At 39.8% G+C, this 19,885-nt stretch overlaps 1 long non-coding RNA gene across 1 annotated transcript; it reads left to right on the top strand.

Moving 5' to 3' along the window:
• Window positions 1-2,424: 2,424 nt before the first annotated feature.
• Window positions 2,425-5,229, top strand: LOC109615032. The gene is made up of 5 exons (XR_002196049.2): window positions 2,425-4,244; window positions 4,334-4,407; window positions 4,502-4,585; window positions 4,689-4,733; window positions 4,848-5,229. It is a non-coding gene; the product is annotated as an uncharacterized LOC109615032 (long non-coding RNA).
• The last annotated feature ends 14,656 nt before the right edge of the window (window positions 5,230-19,885 follow it).

Below are 19,885 nucleotides of genomic sequence, written 5' to 3'. Positions count from 1 at the left end.
AGAGGAGAGGGAGCATGAGGATGTCAGGGCAGGGATCAGGCCTGAACAGTGTCCATGATTATCCACCAGTAGGATCTGGAAGACGGGAACATTACAATAACCTCCTTAATGATAGCCTAAAGCACTTTGAGACTATAGCAAATAGCAATACTAATGAAGAAATGTAATGAAATATTACACTGTAAAAAAGTTTTAGATATCAATTTTAAGGCTTTTGTTATAACATGGTTGTTTTTTGAACATATTGCAGAAATGTGAATATTTGCATGCATCTGTTTTTAATCTGCTGTAGTTACCCCGCGAGGAGTCCACGAGCGGATAGTTGTGTTGGCTGTCAGTGGTAATTTCTGTTGTCCTTCAACATTTTTTCATTAGGCTTAGTGGATTTATTTTTTTTTTATATATATGTTAGACGGGAAATAATTAGGATATGTTGTCAAGATACGTTTAATATTCTTGTAGCTTGTTCATTTCGAATTCGTTGTTTCGTCGATAATTATTAGCAATACTACTGGTTTAAATCAGTAACGATTAGATAATATCTAGTCGGCTGTCTTCTCATTGAGAAAGTTCGATTTTGAAAACGTCTTCGCACTTATTATGTCTCTTATTGTAAACGCCACATATCTGCAATTACTATCCAAATGCCTGAACTTTCACATGGACAGCGAGAGAGGCTGTGTTTTTATCCTGGCCAGATGTACGACTGCGATTAGAGTTTGCCTTTGACAGCTGGCTACTGGCTAGATTATCTGTTATGTTGGGAAACTGAAATGCCTGGGGCACTGAAGTTTATTTTTAGTGTGCTATTTGGGAAATTAACTTTCGATTTGCGTCCGAATCTACAGCTACAATCAACAATTCTATCTAAAACATTAATTGAGTAAGGTTAAGACATGTGTACATATTAGTATCTTAGATTATATTTCAATTTAATCAGATACTGCATTAAATATGTCCGGTAAACTAGATTACATTTGTTTTAATGTTTTACAGCCCTATAGGTAGGCTATTTAGATTTGTTGTTAAATGATGGGTTACATGTCTCTTTTTGTTTGTGTGAACAGTAAAGCAAAATAACCCTTTTGGGTGTGTCCGTCTCTGGTCTGAATACCTATGTTGTCAATCCCATCTTTGCACTACAAAAATAGTTACATACGTTTACACCTTATGTAAAGCTTTAACTGGCTCAACCCAGGCACACACTGTATCAGTATCACTCTGTTTTAAAGTTGTCCACCAGTGACTGACGACTTGTTGAGTGCAGGTATTGTTCTATCTATTATCTTATTTGTCATCTCGTCCATAGGCCAGTGTTATGTTCAGTGTGTAATTGCTGTATAGCACTGAGATCGGGCACATGGTACATCCCAAGAAATGGATGGGCTATTTATCAAGCTGAGAGCATGAGTGCCCCCTAGCATCATGCCCCCCCCCCCCCATCACATGCTCTTAAGTTTACTGAGATTCAAAGATATCAATTACGACACATTGTCATTCCCCTGTTCATTTGTGTTGGTGTCATGTGACTTGAGTAGCGCCAATGTTACTGTAGAGACAAGATAGGTGTGTCTCATTGGCAGCATCAGCAGTGCTGACGAGACCCTGATTTGTCTGAACTTGCAGTCTACGAATCCTTCGATCTCAATGAAACCATTTACACTGAGGCTAGTTAGGATTTGGCAGGTGTTTGAACCGTCAAGTTTATAAGTTATTGAGGTTTTAATTGCAGATGTGTTCTATCTCGCATCCTACGGTGAAAATACAAGGACTGGAACGAGGTTATCTTCAGTACTGAATGGAGGAGTTGAGACAGTTCTCATTTGAAAACGTAAACCAGTGGGAAACTATTTCTCAGTCAGTGAACAGCAGGCCAAAGGGATGGGTGGGGCTCAGTGTAGTTGGTGGGAGCTGTGTCTGCCCTCTCTCAAATAAAATCCAAGTTGATGTGTCATGTACGGAGGATTAAACCAAGCAGGCCTACTAACGGTACAGTGCAGGATCAATATGATCAATGTGAGATTTTGCAGTTGTTTGAACCGTCAAGTTTATAACTACAGTTGTTCTCAAAAATGTGTATGGCCTCCTTTAGCATCAAGTGCTGTCTTTTGTAATTTTTGTCTGAGGCCCTAAATTCTTGCAGGTGGTATAGCTGCCCATTCGTCTTGGCAAAATGCCCCCATGTCATGCAAAGTCTTTGGTCGTCTTGCTGTAACCACTGGAGGGTCCAATTAGCCTTGTGCTTAGGGTCATTGTCGTGCTGGAAAGTCCAAGAGCGTCCCATGTGCAGCTTTCGTGCAGAAGATACTGAGTCACATTATGAGTTGCCTTGATGACATTCACACAAGTTGGAACAGCCTGTGATTTCAATTGTTTACTGTGATTTTCGCTCTGTTTGAATCCAGCCCTCAGTCGGTGATTTGGATTTCCATTGACTGTGGTTTAAATAATTTTGTCCTCAATGAAGTACACTATGTACAGTAAAGATTTTGATCTTTAATATATTTCCTTCTTCGAGACTCGATATGTGATTTAAATGAAACTTTTTTTTAGCAGTGTATTAGCTAAGCAAAGATAAGTGCTGGGCAGACACAGAATAGTTATGGTAGCATTCAGCCACTAGAGGGGGTTACCACGTCTATTTGGGATCATTCAAGCAAACTGGAATATAACATTTAAAGACAGTCCTGCCATGGTTCTCAGGATAGTGGGACAAAATACTGACTAAATCCAAAGTTATACAGTATCATAAGAAAATATCCTGAAAGTAATGAACATCAAACCAGCTATGTTTGGCGTTTATTCACAGCATGTGTTTGAGGTTCTACTAGACTTGCATATTTTATAAATATTTCAATGGAGATATGCGATCAGATGCTTTTATGTTACCAGGCTTGGTGGTTAGAACTGTTGTAAATACATTTCCAAAATGCTATTCGTAATCGCATGATATCAAAGGAGACTGATTTTGTGTGAAGGGTGACAACAAATACATTTCAGAATCTCTGCAGCTCTGGAGTGTATGCCAAGTTTACGTAATTATTTTAAGACATCCCACCTAAACTGTAGACCTACATTTGTGCACAGGCCATGTAACAGATGAGCTTAAGCAGCCTGCTGTAACCTAGTTAACAAATAAATTAAAGCACACAGTTTAGCGGAAGGCAAGATAGCACATTTTGGAGAAAGAGGCATAGTGCGTCCTTACAATAGACTAATTGTCTTTGTTTTAAATTACAGATTACTTAAAAAAAAAAAAAAACATAGGCTAAACCATTTATTTGATCGGATGAACTATAACAAAAGCATGTAAAAAGTAAACCTTAGGCTAAGTGTCGGATCCCATCCGATCAAATGGGATATAAAGAGCTTTTAAGATGAGGCTAACATATTGGCTTCCACAATTATTTTTGAAATTATAGTTATTCAGCGGACAGGTGTTAAGCATTGGTGATGAAAGAGTTTACATTCTGACTTCACAGCGGGCTAAAGCTCTGTGATTCTCTTGCTTAAAAGTGATTCACTGATTGAACAAATCTTCTACACCAGTGATTCAGTACACCCAGTTCACTGAAAAGAACAAATAATTAATGATTCGCACATCACTACTGACCTGTACTGTAGAGTCTTCTGGATGGAGGTTTTACTGCTACAGACACATTCAAGACTCTGAACCAGTAGGTGGTATAAGGATCATCACTTAATTAACCATAGACACATTAATCCAGTCATGGCAACACATCTCATACTGGGTTATATATCTGTGAGGGTGTAAAGGGAAAGTTCTCCACTATCACAGATGCTGTACAAATCATAGTATCTGCTAAGTCTACAGTTCTGAATCATGTTAAGTGTTGTTAGGTTACTGAGTAATTAAACTATGACAATTATATACAAATTTGAATTCTTTAGTCAAATAGCCACTGGTAGCAGACCGGAAGTCCTAAACCAAAGGCAGTAGAACAAGTTAAAGAAAGTGGGCATGGTGAATACAGTTATTAAAAACCAGTGTTGGCCTGAGATGCAATACCTAACCCTTGTGTTTCGTGTGTCCACATGTTCGGTAGCTTACAATTTTGTGTTTCTTTGTTCATCCTCAAGTTCTGATCTTTTGTGCTTCTTTGCATATGAACAGTTAAACAGGTACGGTAGTGTTAGCTGTGGCTCGGAGGGGGCTTTTCTACTGGCCACCACACAGCATCACCATCACAAGTTTGTCCCTTATGAACTCATCAAGCATGCAGGTACATTTGAAAACGTAATAACAATTTGAAACATTGGATGAAAATGTGTTTTGCAGGGTAAATGCTTACAAAACCTTAATTTCTCCTAGTTCTGTGGGAGACGGCACGTGTGTATCACTAGCGGAGCGAAAATGGTTCCAGCTTGGAAACAACCGATGACAAGGTGATGAGGTGAATTCCATGTTGATCTAGTAATTTCTGCAATGTTCACTTGGTTTTACCATATTTACCTATGAAACGTTTATGTTTCTTTTTAGGATGGCGCAAGCACATTACTCCACAGCACCAGAGAGGGACTCCACGGCACCATGTGGAGGACCATGTTGAAGACTGCGACAATGGTGTGTATGGGTTCATTCACTTAACCCAGATGCTTAACTTATGTTATTAAAGCATGTTGCTTTCAATTTTCTTTGTTAATCTATATATAATTGATATTATAAGGGCAAGAAGGCAGAGCTTGGTGAAGTTTAACGTCTGCACATGAAGGTAAGAATGAACATTTTGGAGGACGCTGCAATTTATTGATTTCTGAGGAGTGTAAAATAACCTGATATTTAGTGAAGACAGACTGAATCGTTTACTGTCTGTATTTACTTTCAGAACATTTGGAGAAGATCAAGCATCTTACTGACGAGTTTGTCCAGCTGAGGGCACAGCTGTGTCCCGCCCTGATGTGTTTCACCTGTTGTCTTGTCCCCGCCCCCTCGCCAGGTGTTCCCGGTTCCCCATTGGCCCTGTGTTCTTAGCCCCGGTTCTCGGTTCTGGTAGATCATCTTGTGTTGTACAGTCGTTTCCAGCGTTCCATATGTCTTATTACCCACTCTGTCTATCATTCTCTTCCCCGGTTGCGACCCTTGTCTGTTTTTCCGGATTACGAGCCTGCCTGCCCTCCCTTGTACCTTCGACCATCTGAATACTGCCTGTCCCCCACTACGAGACCGCATTTGTCCCTGTTGGTGCAATAAATACTGTGACTCGCCCTCCTCTGTCTCTGTATCCACCATTGTGCCAAGCTGGTTTTACAATCTTAAGCTGTTTGATTTTTTATTTAATTCAGTTCATTTGCACATGTCTATTTTGTATGCTTGCAGTATAATGCAATTTTATTTTTGGATGCATCTTGCACTTGCACTATTTAAAAATAATTGCTTAGTTTTAATTCAGACTCTACAGAAAAGCTTGGCGGTCACAGTACTGGGCATGTCCCTGTTCTCATCAATGGCACTGAGGTGGTGTGTGTCCAGCTTCAAAGTCCTGGGTGTCCACATTTTCAAGGACCTCCCCTAGACCCTCAACAACTCAGCCCTGGTCAAAATCATGCAGCAGCAGGCTTATGAACAGTTTCTTTCTGTCACCTGTAACCCTGCTGAACTCTGTGACCCATCACTAACCAGACCCACCTGCCCACCACTTGGTACTGCCTCTCAGGGACCATGCTGAATTACCCCCCTTGTACTCCTGGACTCTGACAGTGCCTTGCAAAGTCTGATAGGGCCGTTTTCAGTTTTTACTTGTACGTGTCTACTTAGGGAACCTCATTGCTTCTATCTCTGCATTTCAGTTGCACATGCTACCTTTCTCCTTCAGTTTGCCTCAACTGCACATTTAGAATTGCCGTTTATACATACATAACTATTTATCCCACTTGAAACATACATTATACTTAATGCTTGTAGATTTTCTGCCCTCCTCTATTTGCCTTAATTGCCCATTTAGTATTGCATTAGCCTTCTTTGCATATCTATACATTCCACTTGTAATATACATATACTTAATACTTGTAAATGTAATGGCCCCTCTATTTGTATTTCTGGTTAGATGCTAACTGCATTTTGTTGTAATGTACTTGTACTAGTTCAATGACAGAGTTGAATCTAATCTAATATTTAGGTCATTGTCCGGCTGTACTGTAGCATGTTTCTCAAAATGTACTACTGCTGGAACTTCAGAATTCATGCTACTGCTGATGTCAGCTGTTACAACTGTTGTCTCACACAATGACCTAAGTCAAAATCACACCCAATCTTGTTAAGATGGGCCTCTTTATCTATAATACACTATGGACGGCTGTATTTGGAAAAAGAGGAGGCGCTCAGGAGCGGGGAGAGAGACGGGTACAGAAAGGCTAATTACAGGTTTGGCAATGCAGTGAAAGAAGCCAAGTGCCTGTATGGACAGAGATTAAAATGACAATTCTCTAACAACAACTCTGCCTCTGTTTGGACAGATATGTTCTGCCATAGCCCCCCCCCCCCCCCTTCCACTCTACTGCAGGGTTTTTATCATTGTGGTTGGCAGTTTACTGTTAGCTAGCTTCTATACAGGTGTGCCAAGCTTTTAGTGTCATACCAAAGACCTACTTGAGGCTGTAAATGCAATCAAAGGTGCTTCAACAAAGAAACCTGTTGTGGCTTGTATGTATATTGATGAGAAGAAAAAACATTCTGATCTTCTAAATTTTATACATTTTAGAAGTAGGCTTATTGAACATATTAAATATGCACTCTACGTTGGTCAGAAAAGTAGTTATTTGCAGCTATTTCTAGTACTGACTGACTGATGTCCATGTGACTCTGACAGAGGTTCGGTACTGTAGTAACAAGGCCTCTGGCCAGTACATGAAGGATTAAGTAGCTAAAAAGCTCATTTAAAAGTAGCTTGCCTCAGCACAAGCAAAAAATCTAGAAAGTACTCATAATAACTGCAAAGTGACTCATAGTTTAAAATAAAGGATTTAAAATGTGTTCGGGTTTCTGTGTGAGAAAACGTTTCTGTGTATGAAGAGAGAGTCTGACGATTTTCCATTAAGGGCTATTGAACAACAGGTTATCTGGCTAGGCTCAACACCACTGGTCAACTTAGCAAAGATCTGAAGGGAGGTTAAGTCAGTACATCTAATACTGGTCTGTACATCATGGAGGGAAATGAAACTAACCAGAGTTAGTTTCACTTCTGCACATACCTGTTGTGTTAAGTTTCTATTTCCCATTTACTATCAGGGGTTTATAAGTAGAACTGTTGTTCAGAAAGAGTTATTCGTCTCCTAGACAGAATGGATCACACCTGGCTCTGCGTTCTACCATGTGAGTACTGACTTTGTATGTTTGTAATGAGCACAAAGTACTCTAAGGTTATTAATACTACTCTATAACTAAAACACAGTTTACATTAGTTTGTGTTACTGTTCTGTAATGATTTTGTTTGTCTTTGTTGTAGTATTGAGTATCCTCATCTACAGTGGTCACTCTCAAGGTAAAAATAAATATTCATCATACCTGTATGCTTTATCCTTTTTCTCTCTGTCACTGCTTTTCCATCCTCGTTTTCTTTTGATGAAAAAGGATATTCAGTTGTGAATGTATAATCTCTAGAGAGATTACTTTTTTATTTAAATTATACTGTAGGTAATTGTGATATGATGGTTTTGATAGTGTGACAGAATTATTTTCTGGAGAGACTGACATTTAAATGAGGCAGACGTAGAAGAGATAAGCTGGGAATATCAGTTCTTTTTAAAGACTGTTTTTGATTGCACTAAAAAACAGTAGCTAGTTAATCCATATGTAAAACAGTAAGCTTTATATTTGTCAGTAGAATGCCAGTCACTGATCTCAATAATGAGCTTCTTATTCTATCCATAATAAGCAGTACTGTTTGTTTAGCAACAGTTTGTTTAAAAATTCAAATGTACTTTCTTATTTGCCATCAAGGGCAATTGTAACTACACACCCACATGGAAATATTATATATTGACACATCTTTCAAAAACATATATGTGCCTTAAACATATACTAATATATTTATTATAAGTATTACTAATGTATGGCCATATATGTCATACATATTCGATTTTGCCCGTTTTCAAATATGTTTTAATATGTCTACATATATTGACATAAATGACAAAATTGTAGTTGGTAATATGCATTTAGCAGTTACATCTAACTGATATATCTATATACTTTTACAGAGAGGAACAGCATTCATGATACTGTGTTAAAATGTACAGTGGATATAAAATTCTACACATCCCTGTTAAAATGCCATGTTCTTAATTATTATGTAAAAGAATGAGAGAAAGATAAATCATGTCAGAACTTGTTCCACCTATAATGTGACCTATAACGTGAACACTTCAATTGAAAAAGAAGCTGAAATCTTTGAGGAAAAATAAAAAGGAAAAAAACTCACAATAACCTGGTTGCGTAAGTGTGCACACCCTTAAACTAATACTTTGTTGAACCAACTTTTGATTTTATGACAGCACTCAATCTTTATGGGTAGGAGTCTATTAGCATGGCACATCTTGAAATTGGCAATATTTGCCCACTCTTCTTTGCAAAAGCGCTCCAAATCTGTCAGCTAGCGAGGACATCTCCTCTGCACAGCCCTCTTCAGATCACCGTACAGATGTTCAATTGGATTCAAGTCTGGGCTCTGGCTGGGCCATTCCAAAACGTTTATCTTCTTCTGGTGAAGCCATGCTTTTGTGGATTTGGATGTGTGCTTTGGGTCTTTGTCGTGCTGAAAGGTGAATTTCCTCTTCAGCTTTCTAATGGTCACCTGAAGGTTTTGTTTGAGAATTGCCTGGTATTTGGAACTGTTCATTATTCCCTCCACCCTGACTAAGGCCCCGGTTCCAGCTGAAGAAAAACAGCCCCAAAGCATTGCGCCAAACATATGTTTTGGAATTATGGCCAAAAAGTTCTACTTTGGTTTCATTAGACCATTACACATTTTCCCACGTGCTTTTGGGAGACTTTATGTTTGTTTTTGCAAACTTCAGCCTGGTTTGGATGTTTTTCTTTGTAAGAAAAGGCTTCCGTCTTGTGTTGTGGAAAATGGTTCCCCTTTTTCCCGCCAACATTTTCAAAGAACTCAGGAGTTTGTGAATTCAATAGCAGACTTTATGTATTAAGGTAATAAAGCCGTGCTGATCTGCAGAGCAACCAACCCATGTTGGTCTGCAGAACAACCGACTGCCAAACTTCACACACTTTTATACTGTATGGTTATAGAATGATATTAGCTCCTCCCATTCTGCTAATTTCTGGATGGATCCTTCTCCAATCTTCCACCAACCCTCTGGGATCCGCCCCCCAAACCACTGTTGGTGGCGTGATGGTGACGTGATTTCTCTCATTCTCCCAAGATTTTGCCAAGAGAGTCAAGGACAAGCCACAGGTCCTTCTGTCCTCAATATGAGATAACAACACCCACTCATTGCACTGACCATGGGAACAGTAGTTGAGCCAGAGCAAGAGTTCAGTTCATCACTCTCTCTTAACAATTGGACTGTTTGAGAAAATAATATGAGCCCTGGTTAAATGTTTTATCAATTAACACTCAATTAATATGCAAGTGATCACATGAGACGTTCTGTCTACTCTTCATCAGGTTAATGTGAAATAACAACATTTTATGAAAACATCCCTACACATCCCCCCTCTGGGACTTCTAAGTCCCACAATCTAGATCTGGAAACGGTAGGTGAGGAGGAGAACACAGTTCCTATAAAAGAGTTGAAATCCACCCAATTACCTAAAACACTCTCCTCTGTCAACCACCGCTCCAGAGGCTGGAAGACAAACCTCTCCCTCCCTGTTTGGCTGGGAGGAAGTAAAAGACTTCCAACCTGACCAATCAAGTCAGTTTGTGTAAGCATGTGCAGATTTATTTCAGGGCCTTGCAAAATATGTTTCAAACGATTACATATGAATGGAATATAAACTGATTATACAATGAGTATAAATTGCATAAAATAAATCATAAATAATTTGAATGATAATCACTTCAATCTAAGAGAGTATGAGAATATAAGTAAAATAAAATAAATTAATAAACCATCTAATTCTCCAAACAGTACTCTCTTTGTACTAGGTTGGCTACCAGCCACCTAGGAACTTGAAACCGTCTTTACAATGGAGAACAATCCTTCTCAACACAGAAATCAGCCCCCCATTTGACACAAAGCACAATTATAGGGTTTCAAAGCACAATTATGAAGTTAAAACCTTGACTGGAGAGTTTAACATCAACTTACTGAATTTAAAGTTGTGTGTTTATCAACATTTTAAACCCCAATCTTTTGTCTATCTCTTAATGTCCTAAATTGGGAATTACCATTTTACCAATGTTCCATAAACATAGCATTCACTTTCTTTCTCTCCTTTTAGAGTGAACCTCAAATCACGGATCTTGTAGACATATAGAACAAATAAGCAAGCATGGCGTTAGTTTGCAACATAGATACATAACATGACGAACACATGACCTACAAATACACAAACAATACATTTAACACTGGCCAGTTGATTCTAATTTGACATGTCTTTGTCGTGTTTCATAATGTAGATTAGCAAAAGTTTCCTACAATTTCGTGTACACAGAGTTCTCCAGTTGGAATGGAAAAACAATTGCCATTTTAATAGTGCAATATAGAACCAGATTTTGCTCTATTTTAATTTATTTTAATATTGGGAATCTTCTTCCCAGAATCTCAATAGGTGTGTCTGTAATCTTTTTCCACCTCTCTCCTAGTGTGTCTCTGTATTCTGGATTGGAATGCCTAGCGTTACTCCCTACTTTCTGGGATGGCAGCCAAAAGCCATCTTATCTATTTGACTCACTATCCTTTGTCTGAACTCAGTCAAACTTAACCAACAGACCACCTCTACAATATTTTCAAATAATTGAATGAAACCACTTTAATGAAAACTATTTTTACACAAATAATTACCCAAAACTTGACCAAATCCTTTGTCCACTGTTGAATACTTTCTCAAGGCACATCTCCCACAAAATCTTTGTCTATCGGGCTATTTTCTTCATTTACCCATCTATTCACATGTCTCTTTTCTAGCACTCAGGCAAATATCATCATTCAACAACCTGAAATGGATTTATTTCAATGTCAGTTAAAACCAAGTTCTTCACCCTGTAATCTGTATGTCCCATGAGAGACCCTTCTAAATCAGGTTAAATGTTTTATCAATTAACATAAAATTAATATACAAGTGATCACATGAGACGTGCTGTCTATTCTTCATCAGGTTAATGTGAAATAACATTTTATGAAAATATCCCTACACTTGCCACCCTACCCCATAGCCCATTCATATGAAGAATATGGGAGATTGTTGTCACATGTAGCACACAGCAGTACTTGCCAGAAATTCCTGCAGTTCCTTTAATGTTGCTGTAGGCCTCTTGGAAGCCTCCCTGACCATTTCTCTTCTACTCTTTTCATCAATTTTGGAGGGACATGTCTCTGTTGTGTCATATTTTCTCCACTTGATGATGACTGTCTTCACATTTTCTTAGTTGCATCTCTATTTTGCTCTGAGATGCAACTAAGAAAATGTCAGGAAAATCCTACTAAAACAGCTGAACGTTATTTGTGATTAATCAGAGTCACTTCGAATGTGATTGGTTAATTCTGAACACAGCCACATCCTCAGTTATAAGAGGGTGTGCACACTTATGCAACCAGGTTATTGTAAGGTTTTTATTTTAAATGTTTCCCCCTCAAAGATTTCAGTTTGTTTTTCAATTTAATTGTTCACATTATAGTTCACATTAAAAGTGGAAAAGGTTCTGACATGATTTTTCTTTGTCTCATTCTTTTACATCACAAACCCAGGCATTTACAAACCCTGGGGTTTGTAGACCTTTTATATCCACTGTATGCATATTGTTTTCATAATCCGTCTCTTTATAAAATAATGACTTGAACAATACCATGACTTCTCACCTCCTCATCTTCCATAAAGGAGTAAGACCGGTATAGTATTAGCTGGTACACGGTGGTTTAGGGTGAAAAGGATAGTACTGGAGTGTCAAGAGTGAATATAAGGAGATTACAAGTCAATGCAAACTGATAGACAGACCGGCAAGAACATTTAAATGGGGAATTTGTCAATCACTCTGAATTTTGTAGAGAAATATTATTTGAAACATAAACTTAAAACATTAACTACAGATCTCTATTGATTATATTTGCTTGTTTGTAGTAGAATAGTAAAAATCCTGCATATTTATTAATTTAAATATGTAATATTTTTAACACCAACACAACATCATTATGTTAACATCATTAGGCTATATATAAGTGTTAAATAACTTCTTTAAAAGCGCGTGTTTGTGAGATATAGAATGAGTTGTTGCACACATTTTGTTTATTCTCATGACATCTTTAGAGGCTGTGGCACACAGAAGCAATTTTTGACCTTGAGGTCACTTCGCTCTTGTCTTACCTCTTAACACCCACGGCTAGCGTCTTAAACTTAACATTTTGTCTTGTTGAATTGCTAAACAATAAATGCAGAAACAGGAACTTCAAAAAATTTGGGACAGAGGCAACCAAATACTGGAAGATTTGTGTAATGCTAAAAAACTAAACATAGTGGAATATGACACAACTTATTAGGTCAAATTGGCAACAGGTCAGTAAAATGATAATGATAATTATAAGTTCATTCCAGAGAGGATGGGTCTGTCAGTAGTGAGGATTGTGAGGGGTTTACCACTCTGTGATATTCTGCACTGGCAAATAGTGCAACAAATTAAGAATAACGTTTCTCAATATAAAATTGCAAACATGTTTTGGGATTTCATCATCTAGAGTACAGAATATAATTAAAAGATTCAGAGGAGCCGGAGAAATATCTGTAGACAAGGGACAAGGCCAATATTTAAAACCAATATTGGATGGCCGTGATCTTTGGCTTCTCAGGCGGCACTGCATTAAAAACAGACGCACTTCTGTAGTGGAAATCACTGCATGAGCTCAGGAACACTTCCAAAAACCATTGTCTGTGAACACAGTACATTTGTGCATCATCAAATGCAAGTTAAAACTATACCATGCAATGAAGAAACAATGCATTAACTAGATCCAGAAACGCTGCCGCCTTCTCTGTGCCCGAGCTCATTTAATCTGTCAGGGCAATTGCTTCCTGCTCATGTTTAACGCGCAGACCATCTTATTCCTGTATTCTGTCATGTCCACGATCATCTGCTCCATACAGTAGGGGAACCTACTGAAAGACTCACACCGTAGGGAGTTATCTCTGTACGATTTGTCAAACAGTCTCGATATCCAGACACGCTGCCTTGTAGAAATAGTGCATGTGTTTACTGTCAAAGAGCTTAGCCTCAGTCTCTGATCTGTCATGATCATAGACGAGTTCTGAGGTTGAGAGGACCTGATTCTGCTTGTTTTCTGGTATGAAATACACACTGCCAAACATAACCTCAGAGCATAGGGCAGGTGTGTTACCATCACGAGGAATGTAGTATCCCCTGTCCAGGCAGAAGTCTCCGAAAGTCAGTCCACCCTTTACGGTGTCTTTCTGGCCAAGGATATACATTTGAACGGGAATACCTGAGCATTTACTTTACGCTTAATATCATCATGAAGAACTTGGATGTTCACTGGCTTAGCAACAAAGTATTTTGACCAAGTTCCCCGTATCAGCTCCCAGGTCTATTTCTCGGCATCCTGATCGCGAATCAAGTCAAGGTTATAGCCCACAACAGGAGCCATACCAGTAATGTACCATGTACCAACCCTCTGCACATGAGTGCCTCTTCCTGCCCGTGAAACAGGACAGATTTGATCATCACCCCGACCAAATTAGGTTCACGATCAGGGTTATGGTGCTGCACTCAGAGTCGATGTTAGTAAAAAGGTCCACGAAAGGAAGCGCTTTGTTTATAATTGAGAATCCAGCGAGCTACAGGTTTAGCAAGACTTAGTGAGTTTTTCCTTCCAACTACTGGTCTACGAGAGCTGGATACCCCTGATGGGTAGCAAGCATTCAACTGGGGTAATACATCACACACCCGACTGAAGGGCGAAGTGTCCAAAGAGGAGGAAATGTGCATTTACCAAGTGGTGTCCCAGACAACCAAGGCTGATGTATCCGCTCATTGTTGAATTCTCAGAGTGTGGCAGGCTCGTCCGAGTCACCGCATCTGAATCTGTCGTGGAAGAAACTTCAGATCTCCAAAAAAGATGCAAAGACTCAGGAACTTGTGAATCCAAAATAGACTTTAATGAAGATTCAAAAAAGCCGAGTTGGTCTGCAGAACAACTGCTTTTCCAACATCGGACACCCAATTTTATACAGTACCATCTTGTATAACACTACCTGGCCATCCCGCTATGCTAATTCTTTGGGCGGATCTTCTTTGACCCGCCACCGTTATTTCTTATCATTCTTATCATTCAGGAAGTCACCCAACAAACCATCATTGTTTAATATTGGAGGCGCAGGCCTTGAAAACTCCATAAAATAACAGGGCCCTCAGGCCCTCAAATCTAATACATCAATTGTAGGACACATATTGTAGGACACATTGTATATTGATGATTATACAGATTACCATACTGATTAGTTGTATGAGTGTGATTGATACATTAATTGATTATATTGATTACATAAGTATATAACAAAATCTCCAATAAATCATTGGAGATTTCAGTGAGAAACGATTCGCTGTACCAAAGTTTGTGCGACGTGATAGTCGAGAAAATTAGCAACTTGAGCATGTCTCTCTGTCAGGAAATCTCTGCCAAGATCCATGAGTCGTTGTACCTCGCCCCGGGTTGTCAGAACAGCCCAGAAGGCTAAATCCGGTAAAAGTGTACGATCACTCACTGGTGCGCTACGCTGCTGACCATGATGCCCGTAAAGGGAGAGCTGATAACAGTCCTCAACAATCGACAAACCTCAGTGCCATGATAAGTACTCTGCGTGAGTCAAACAGACATGCAGCGCTCGCACTGAGAAAGGGTACAAGGCCTGGTAGTAACACGCAAGAGCATATGACACAAAGGCAACATCTGGAAGAGTTGACTTTGACAAGTAATACAGGAAAAAGGAATAATGCGCAGCAGTCAAAAGACTCAATGGATGCGCTGAGAGTGAAAAAGAGAAAATGCGCCAGGTTGGAGGATCAGGATGTTGAAAATGGAGTAGACTAATGCAAGCTTGGGTGTTTTCGTACGTAGACATTGGTAGGCAATTTATTGTGTGTGGGTTTGTGCCATGTGAAGATAACAGCAAAATAACACATGCAAAAAACCACTAGGCTGTGTATAGTGACATTGTAGGACTGGGTCTGAGTTAGGACAGCTCCACTTGTGAATACATCACAAGTGTGACAAGTGTTTCACTTCAATGTCTTTTATTCGATATCCAGGTTGACTACAGGGTATCGTGTCAGTGCACAGTGTTCCCAGTCAAAGTCCTATTCGCAATAGGGCAGAACCTTTCCAAATGAATAATATTTCATTTAACACCGCAGACTCAGCTGTGGATAAACCATGCATTCACTGTGTACGGCCCATCAGCAGCACCGGATTCAGAGATGAGGGAGGCAGACTCAGGAGCAGCTTCAGCGTGACCCGCTGAATGTCCCAGTTTGCCATGTTCTTTGAGAAGAGGAGTTTCACCCATTTCATCCGCATGCCTTTAGATCAGTACGAGGCCTACGTGGATGAGTTTGTCAACCGGTATGCGGAACCACTTGCCAGGATAGAGGTGCTGTGTTGCCAGCACCTCCTCGATGCTCGATGACTTCAAGCCACCAGGCGCCTTCTACGTGGATGAGCCTGACCAAAATAACCTTTCAAGGATGTCTACGCGGTCAACCTGGGCGCCCAAGAATGACGCAGAGTTGTTTACTGATGACGATCCTCCAATGTGGCATACCAATGCTCTACAGCCCGGGACCAAGCACCCCCTTGGTCCGATGCAGAGACCTGTTCACTGTTTCCTTAGATGAGAATGCTCAGCTGTTAGACGTCTGCTCCCACCGAATGAATGAGTGCGATAGACATGAAACCTGGGTGGCCAAAAACCAGGACCGTTTTGAAAATACCCGGGTTCATTTTCAATCTGAGCACTAAGGACGAGACATGCGGTGTGCTGTACTATACTGCCAAAGAGAACAAGGTTAAGAAGGCCATGTTCATTAGCCCACTCGATGGTGTGATTAGAATCGCTATGCTGGTCATACAACCCAAAAATGGTCACATGTGGAGTCTAATCAAAGTATGGAATCACACTATGAGCAGAATGCAAAGCCCAGCGCATTGTTAGTTCATGATCCGCAACGGGAACATGTTTGGGGGATACGGTGATAAACCATACTGTTATTTCATGTATCAGAGACACAGGCAGGCTGACAGCTCATGCTCAAATGTCCAACTCTCCACAGCCGCAGCAACTGACAGAAAACTAATGATGGTGCTAGATCTCCAGGAGTTGAAGCCTATTGACACATCCGTGAAACTTCTCGACGTAAGCGAAGGTGCGTTGTTTTTTTTTTTCTCTGCTTGTTTATAATGACAGTCGCAGTTGTTACATTCAGCTCACACTGTCTCTCTCCCTGCAGATATACGTGCCATTGAGAGGGCGATGGACGAGTTTAAAAGATCATGGAAGTCGGATTTGAAGCGTATTGACACATCCGTGGAAGTACCCGACGTGAGCGGAGGTGCTTGTGTTTTTTTTTCTCTGCTTGTTTATAATGACAGTCACAGTTGTAACATTCAGCTCACACTGTCTCTCTCCCTGCAGAAATACGTGCCTTTGAGAGGGTGATGGACGAGTTTAAAAGATCATGGAACTCCTCCGGGTCTACTATCCAAACACACAGTATCCTGACACTTCTTTTCATTACGATGGCATCGCTGATGGTTGCAATATAGCCTCACATGAACTACATATATGTGAGGCTATAGTATGTCATGCAAGCAATAATGTAAACTACAGTCCTGTATATTAGACTTGCATTATGTGATAACGTTTCCTTTCCCAGTACACATTTTGATGATAATGTACACCTGTCTTTAGGTTATAGTACACATTTTGATGATAATGTACACCTGTCTTTAGGTTATAGTACACATTTTATTGAGCATTTACAATGATACATCATGAAATGTACAGATGTATTGAATAAAAAATATAAATAATAAAATATACACTGAGTAATCTCAACCTGTTGTTCTTGGTCTGGGTATTATGGTGTCAGGGTCTCAGAATGCGATTTCGGCACTTGTGTGGTCTTTGGGACAGAGAGTCCTTACAATGATCTGGTATGTGGACACTGTTTTACGAGTCTAGAATCCCACCCAACCTTCCATTGGGTCCACTATCATCACCCCCAGGCTCCACATTTCTATGGTACAAGTGTCCTCTGCACATTCATGACAAAATAATTCCGGAGCTCTGTACGGTTCTGTAACCACAGTTGGGCTCATCCGTTTAGAGGACTGTCTTGAGAGGCCCATATCGGCCACTTTAACAGTGAGATCTTCTGTCAGCAGCACGTTTGAAGGCGTCAGGTCCCTGTGTACAATATTCAGCCTGTGCATGTAGGAAAGGGCATTAGCCACCTGTATGGAAAAATGACCAAGAAAAGTCAACAGAGGAAGTTCAGAGCGTGTCCGTTGTGAATCACTTCACTCAACATACAAGGCACGTAGGGCATGTTAATCACATTAGAGTGACCCTTTAGGGCTGTATGACAGCAGAGTTCAGTCGGATCCTCTGTCCCGTGGGTATGACATTTCACCGCGGTTTTCAGACACTTCACCTTCCTCGGTAATAGCCAAGCTTATTTAATTAAATATTATATGTAGTTTGAGAAGCACTTGAATGTTATATAGCATGTTTTAATAGGCATTCGAAATAGCCTGTTTTGTTCTGTCATGCTTGAACATGTTTTAATAGGTTTTCAAGAAGTAACCTGTTTTGTTGTGCTTTGTCATGTGTACATATGTAATTTTGAGTCAAACGTATTTATTGCGTTGATGATAATGTTTAAAACCGTAAGGCCTCAAGGGGGGTCTCACAACAATGTAGGTAGGCCTTCTCCAAGGCCCACCACGTGGTACCTGACTGTTGCGTGCTTAGCTGTTCGCTAGCACAAGTGGGTATGTCTGAAACCTAGTGATGAATTAGAATTTGGTACAATGATTTTCTAATCTGGTAAAATAGTCTCATGGTTGTCTTGCAAAAGGTTGACGTATTGTGTTTTCGCTCACCTTATATATTATATAAGTGGTAGAATGAAGAATCCACATGGTGATAGACTTGAACGTTAAGTAAACAGGCTGTGTTCCATGAGAACTGAATTTGAATCCAATATAGTCATAGCCTTAAAAAAGGGCTAATACAGCTAAAGCGAGTTTACTCCACACAAAATTAAATGACCTATTTTTTAAATGCTGAATTGAGTTTGGTTAAATAATATAGTTTATCTTATTTGTATTTACCAACGATATCTGGGATAATACTTGTGTTTTTAAAACCAACACCTGATACTGGTTAATGGAGTTTAAATTCTAAAATGGTAAATTGACTAATGAACAAATAGGGTATTGATGTCCAGTTGATTTCCTTTGGATTTCTTATTGTACCTTAATTTTAGTGATGTCATACATCTGTTTTCTGTCTGGATTGCCATTCTTAAGAGTTTTTTAATTTCCACCCTAATGTTGAGTTGTTGTGTAGATAATTAGCAAATTTTTACAAACTGCAAAAATATTAGATGGGTTGGACACTAAATCTAAATCTTCAGTTAATGAAGGATGTCGGCTAAATTGGTAGGATAGTCTGAGGACCATAAACAAACATTTGGCCTTTTTAATGGCTCACCATAAATGGGTGGAGCTCAGAGCTTCAGGAAGGGGGGTAGATCCACTGGGATGGCCTCTACCTTTCCTGTTACATCAGAGTAGCCTGTTACTAAGGGTTAAATTTGAGTGTTCAGTCTGGTCTCATGTGGTCTCAAGCTAAATATATTTTCCTCTCATTAGCTTTAATGTTGAAATGTATGATTTTGAAACCAACTGAAGTGAGGGTAGAGACCTAAAGTCATCCCCCATTGTTGATGATAGAACAAAGAAAAAGCATAAAAGTTGTGATTTAGGGTTTGGCTGACCGCCACTATTTGGAATAAAAATCTAACTTTGTGAATTCCCTAAAATTTAGGAGGTTAATCAAGACACTGTGTTTTTCATGAGGTAGTTTGGCTGTTGCCTGTAAAAATTCTAAATGTGTATGCTGTAGCTAGCTAATACAATTGCCCTGGTGGTTGCAACAGGTAAACCACTGCACATGGGCTGGAGTTTTTCACTCTTATAATTTAGTTGCACAATTGATCCCATACCATACCATCTTCTTTTCCGCTTATCCGGGGCCGGGTCGCGGGGGCAGCAGTCTAAGCAGGGATGCCCAGACTTCCCTCTCCCCAGACAATTCCTCCAGCTCTTCCGGGGGGACACCGAGGCGTTCCCAAGCCAGCCGGGAAACATAGTCCCTCCAGCGTGTCCTAGGTCTTGTTGTGGAAATTTCTTTATACAATGTATTCTCACTGAGTAAAGGACTGAGTCCCACTGTTAAGATAGGTAGATGAATGTGTGGGATCTGGTATTTGCATAGGGGGCATCTATTGTCTGTCCAGATGTAGATCAATGGGTTTTAGGACAAGATAGGAGAAGATACAACAGGGGGCAGTAAGGTCAGTTGGCCCCATTGGGTAAACACAACAGTAAACATTATGGCAGGAAGGATAAGGTGGGGGAAGATAGCATTTGACTTGTGTGATAGAACAAAGGG

This window comes from Esox lucius, chromosome 24, assembly GCF_011004845.1.
Source record: "Esox lucius isolate fEsoLuc1 chromosome 24, fEsoLuc1.pri, whole genome shotgun sequence".
Lineage (NCBI taxonomy): Eukaryota > Metazoa > Chordata > Actinopteri > Esociformes > Esocidae > Esox > Esox lucius.
The sequence above is the reverse complement of the archived record's forward strand: the minus strand, read 5'-3'. Positions and strand labels throughout refer to the sequence as shown.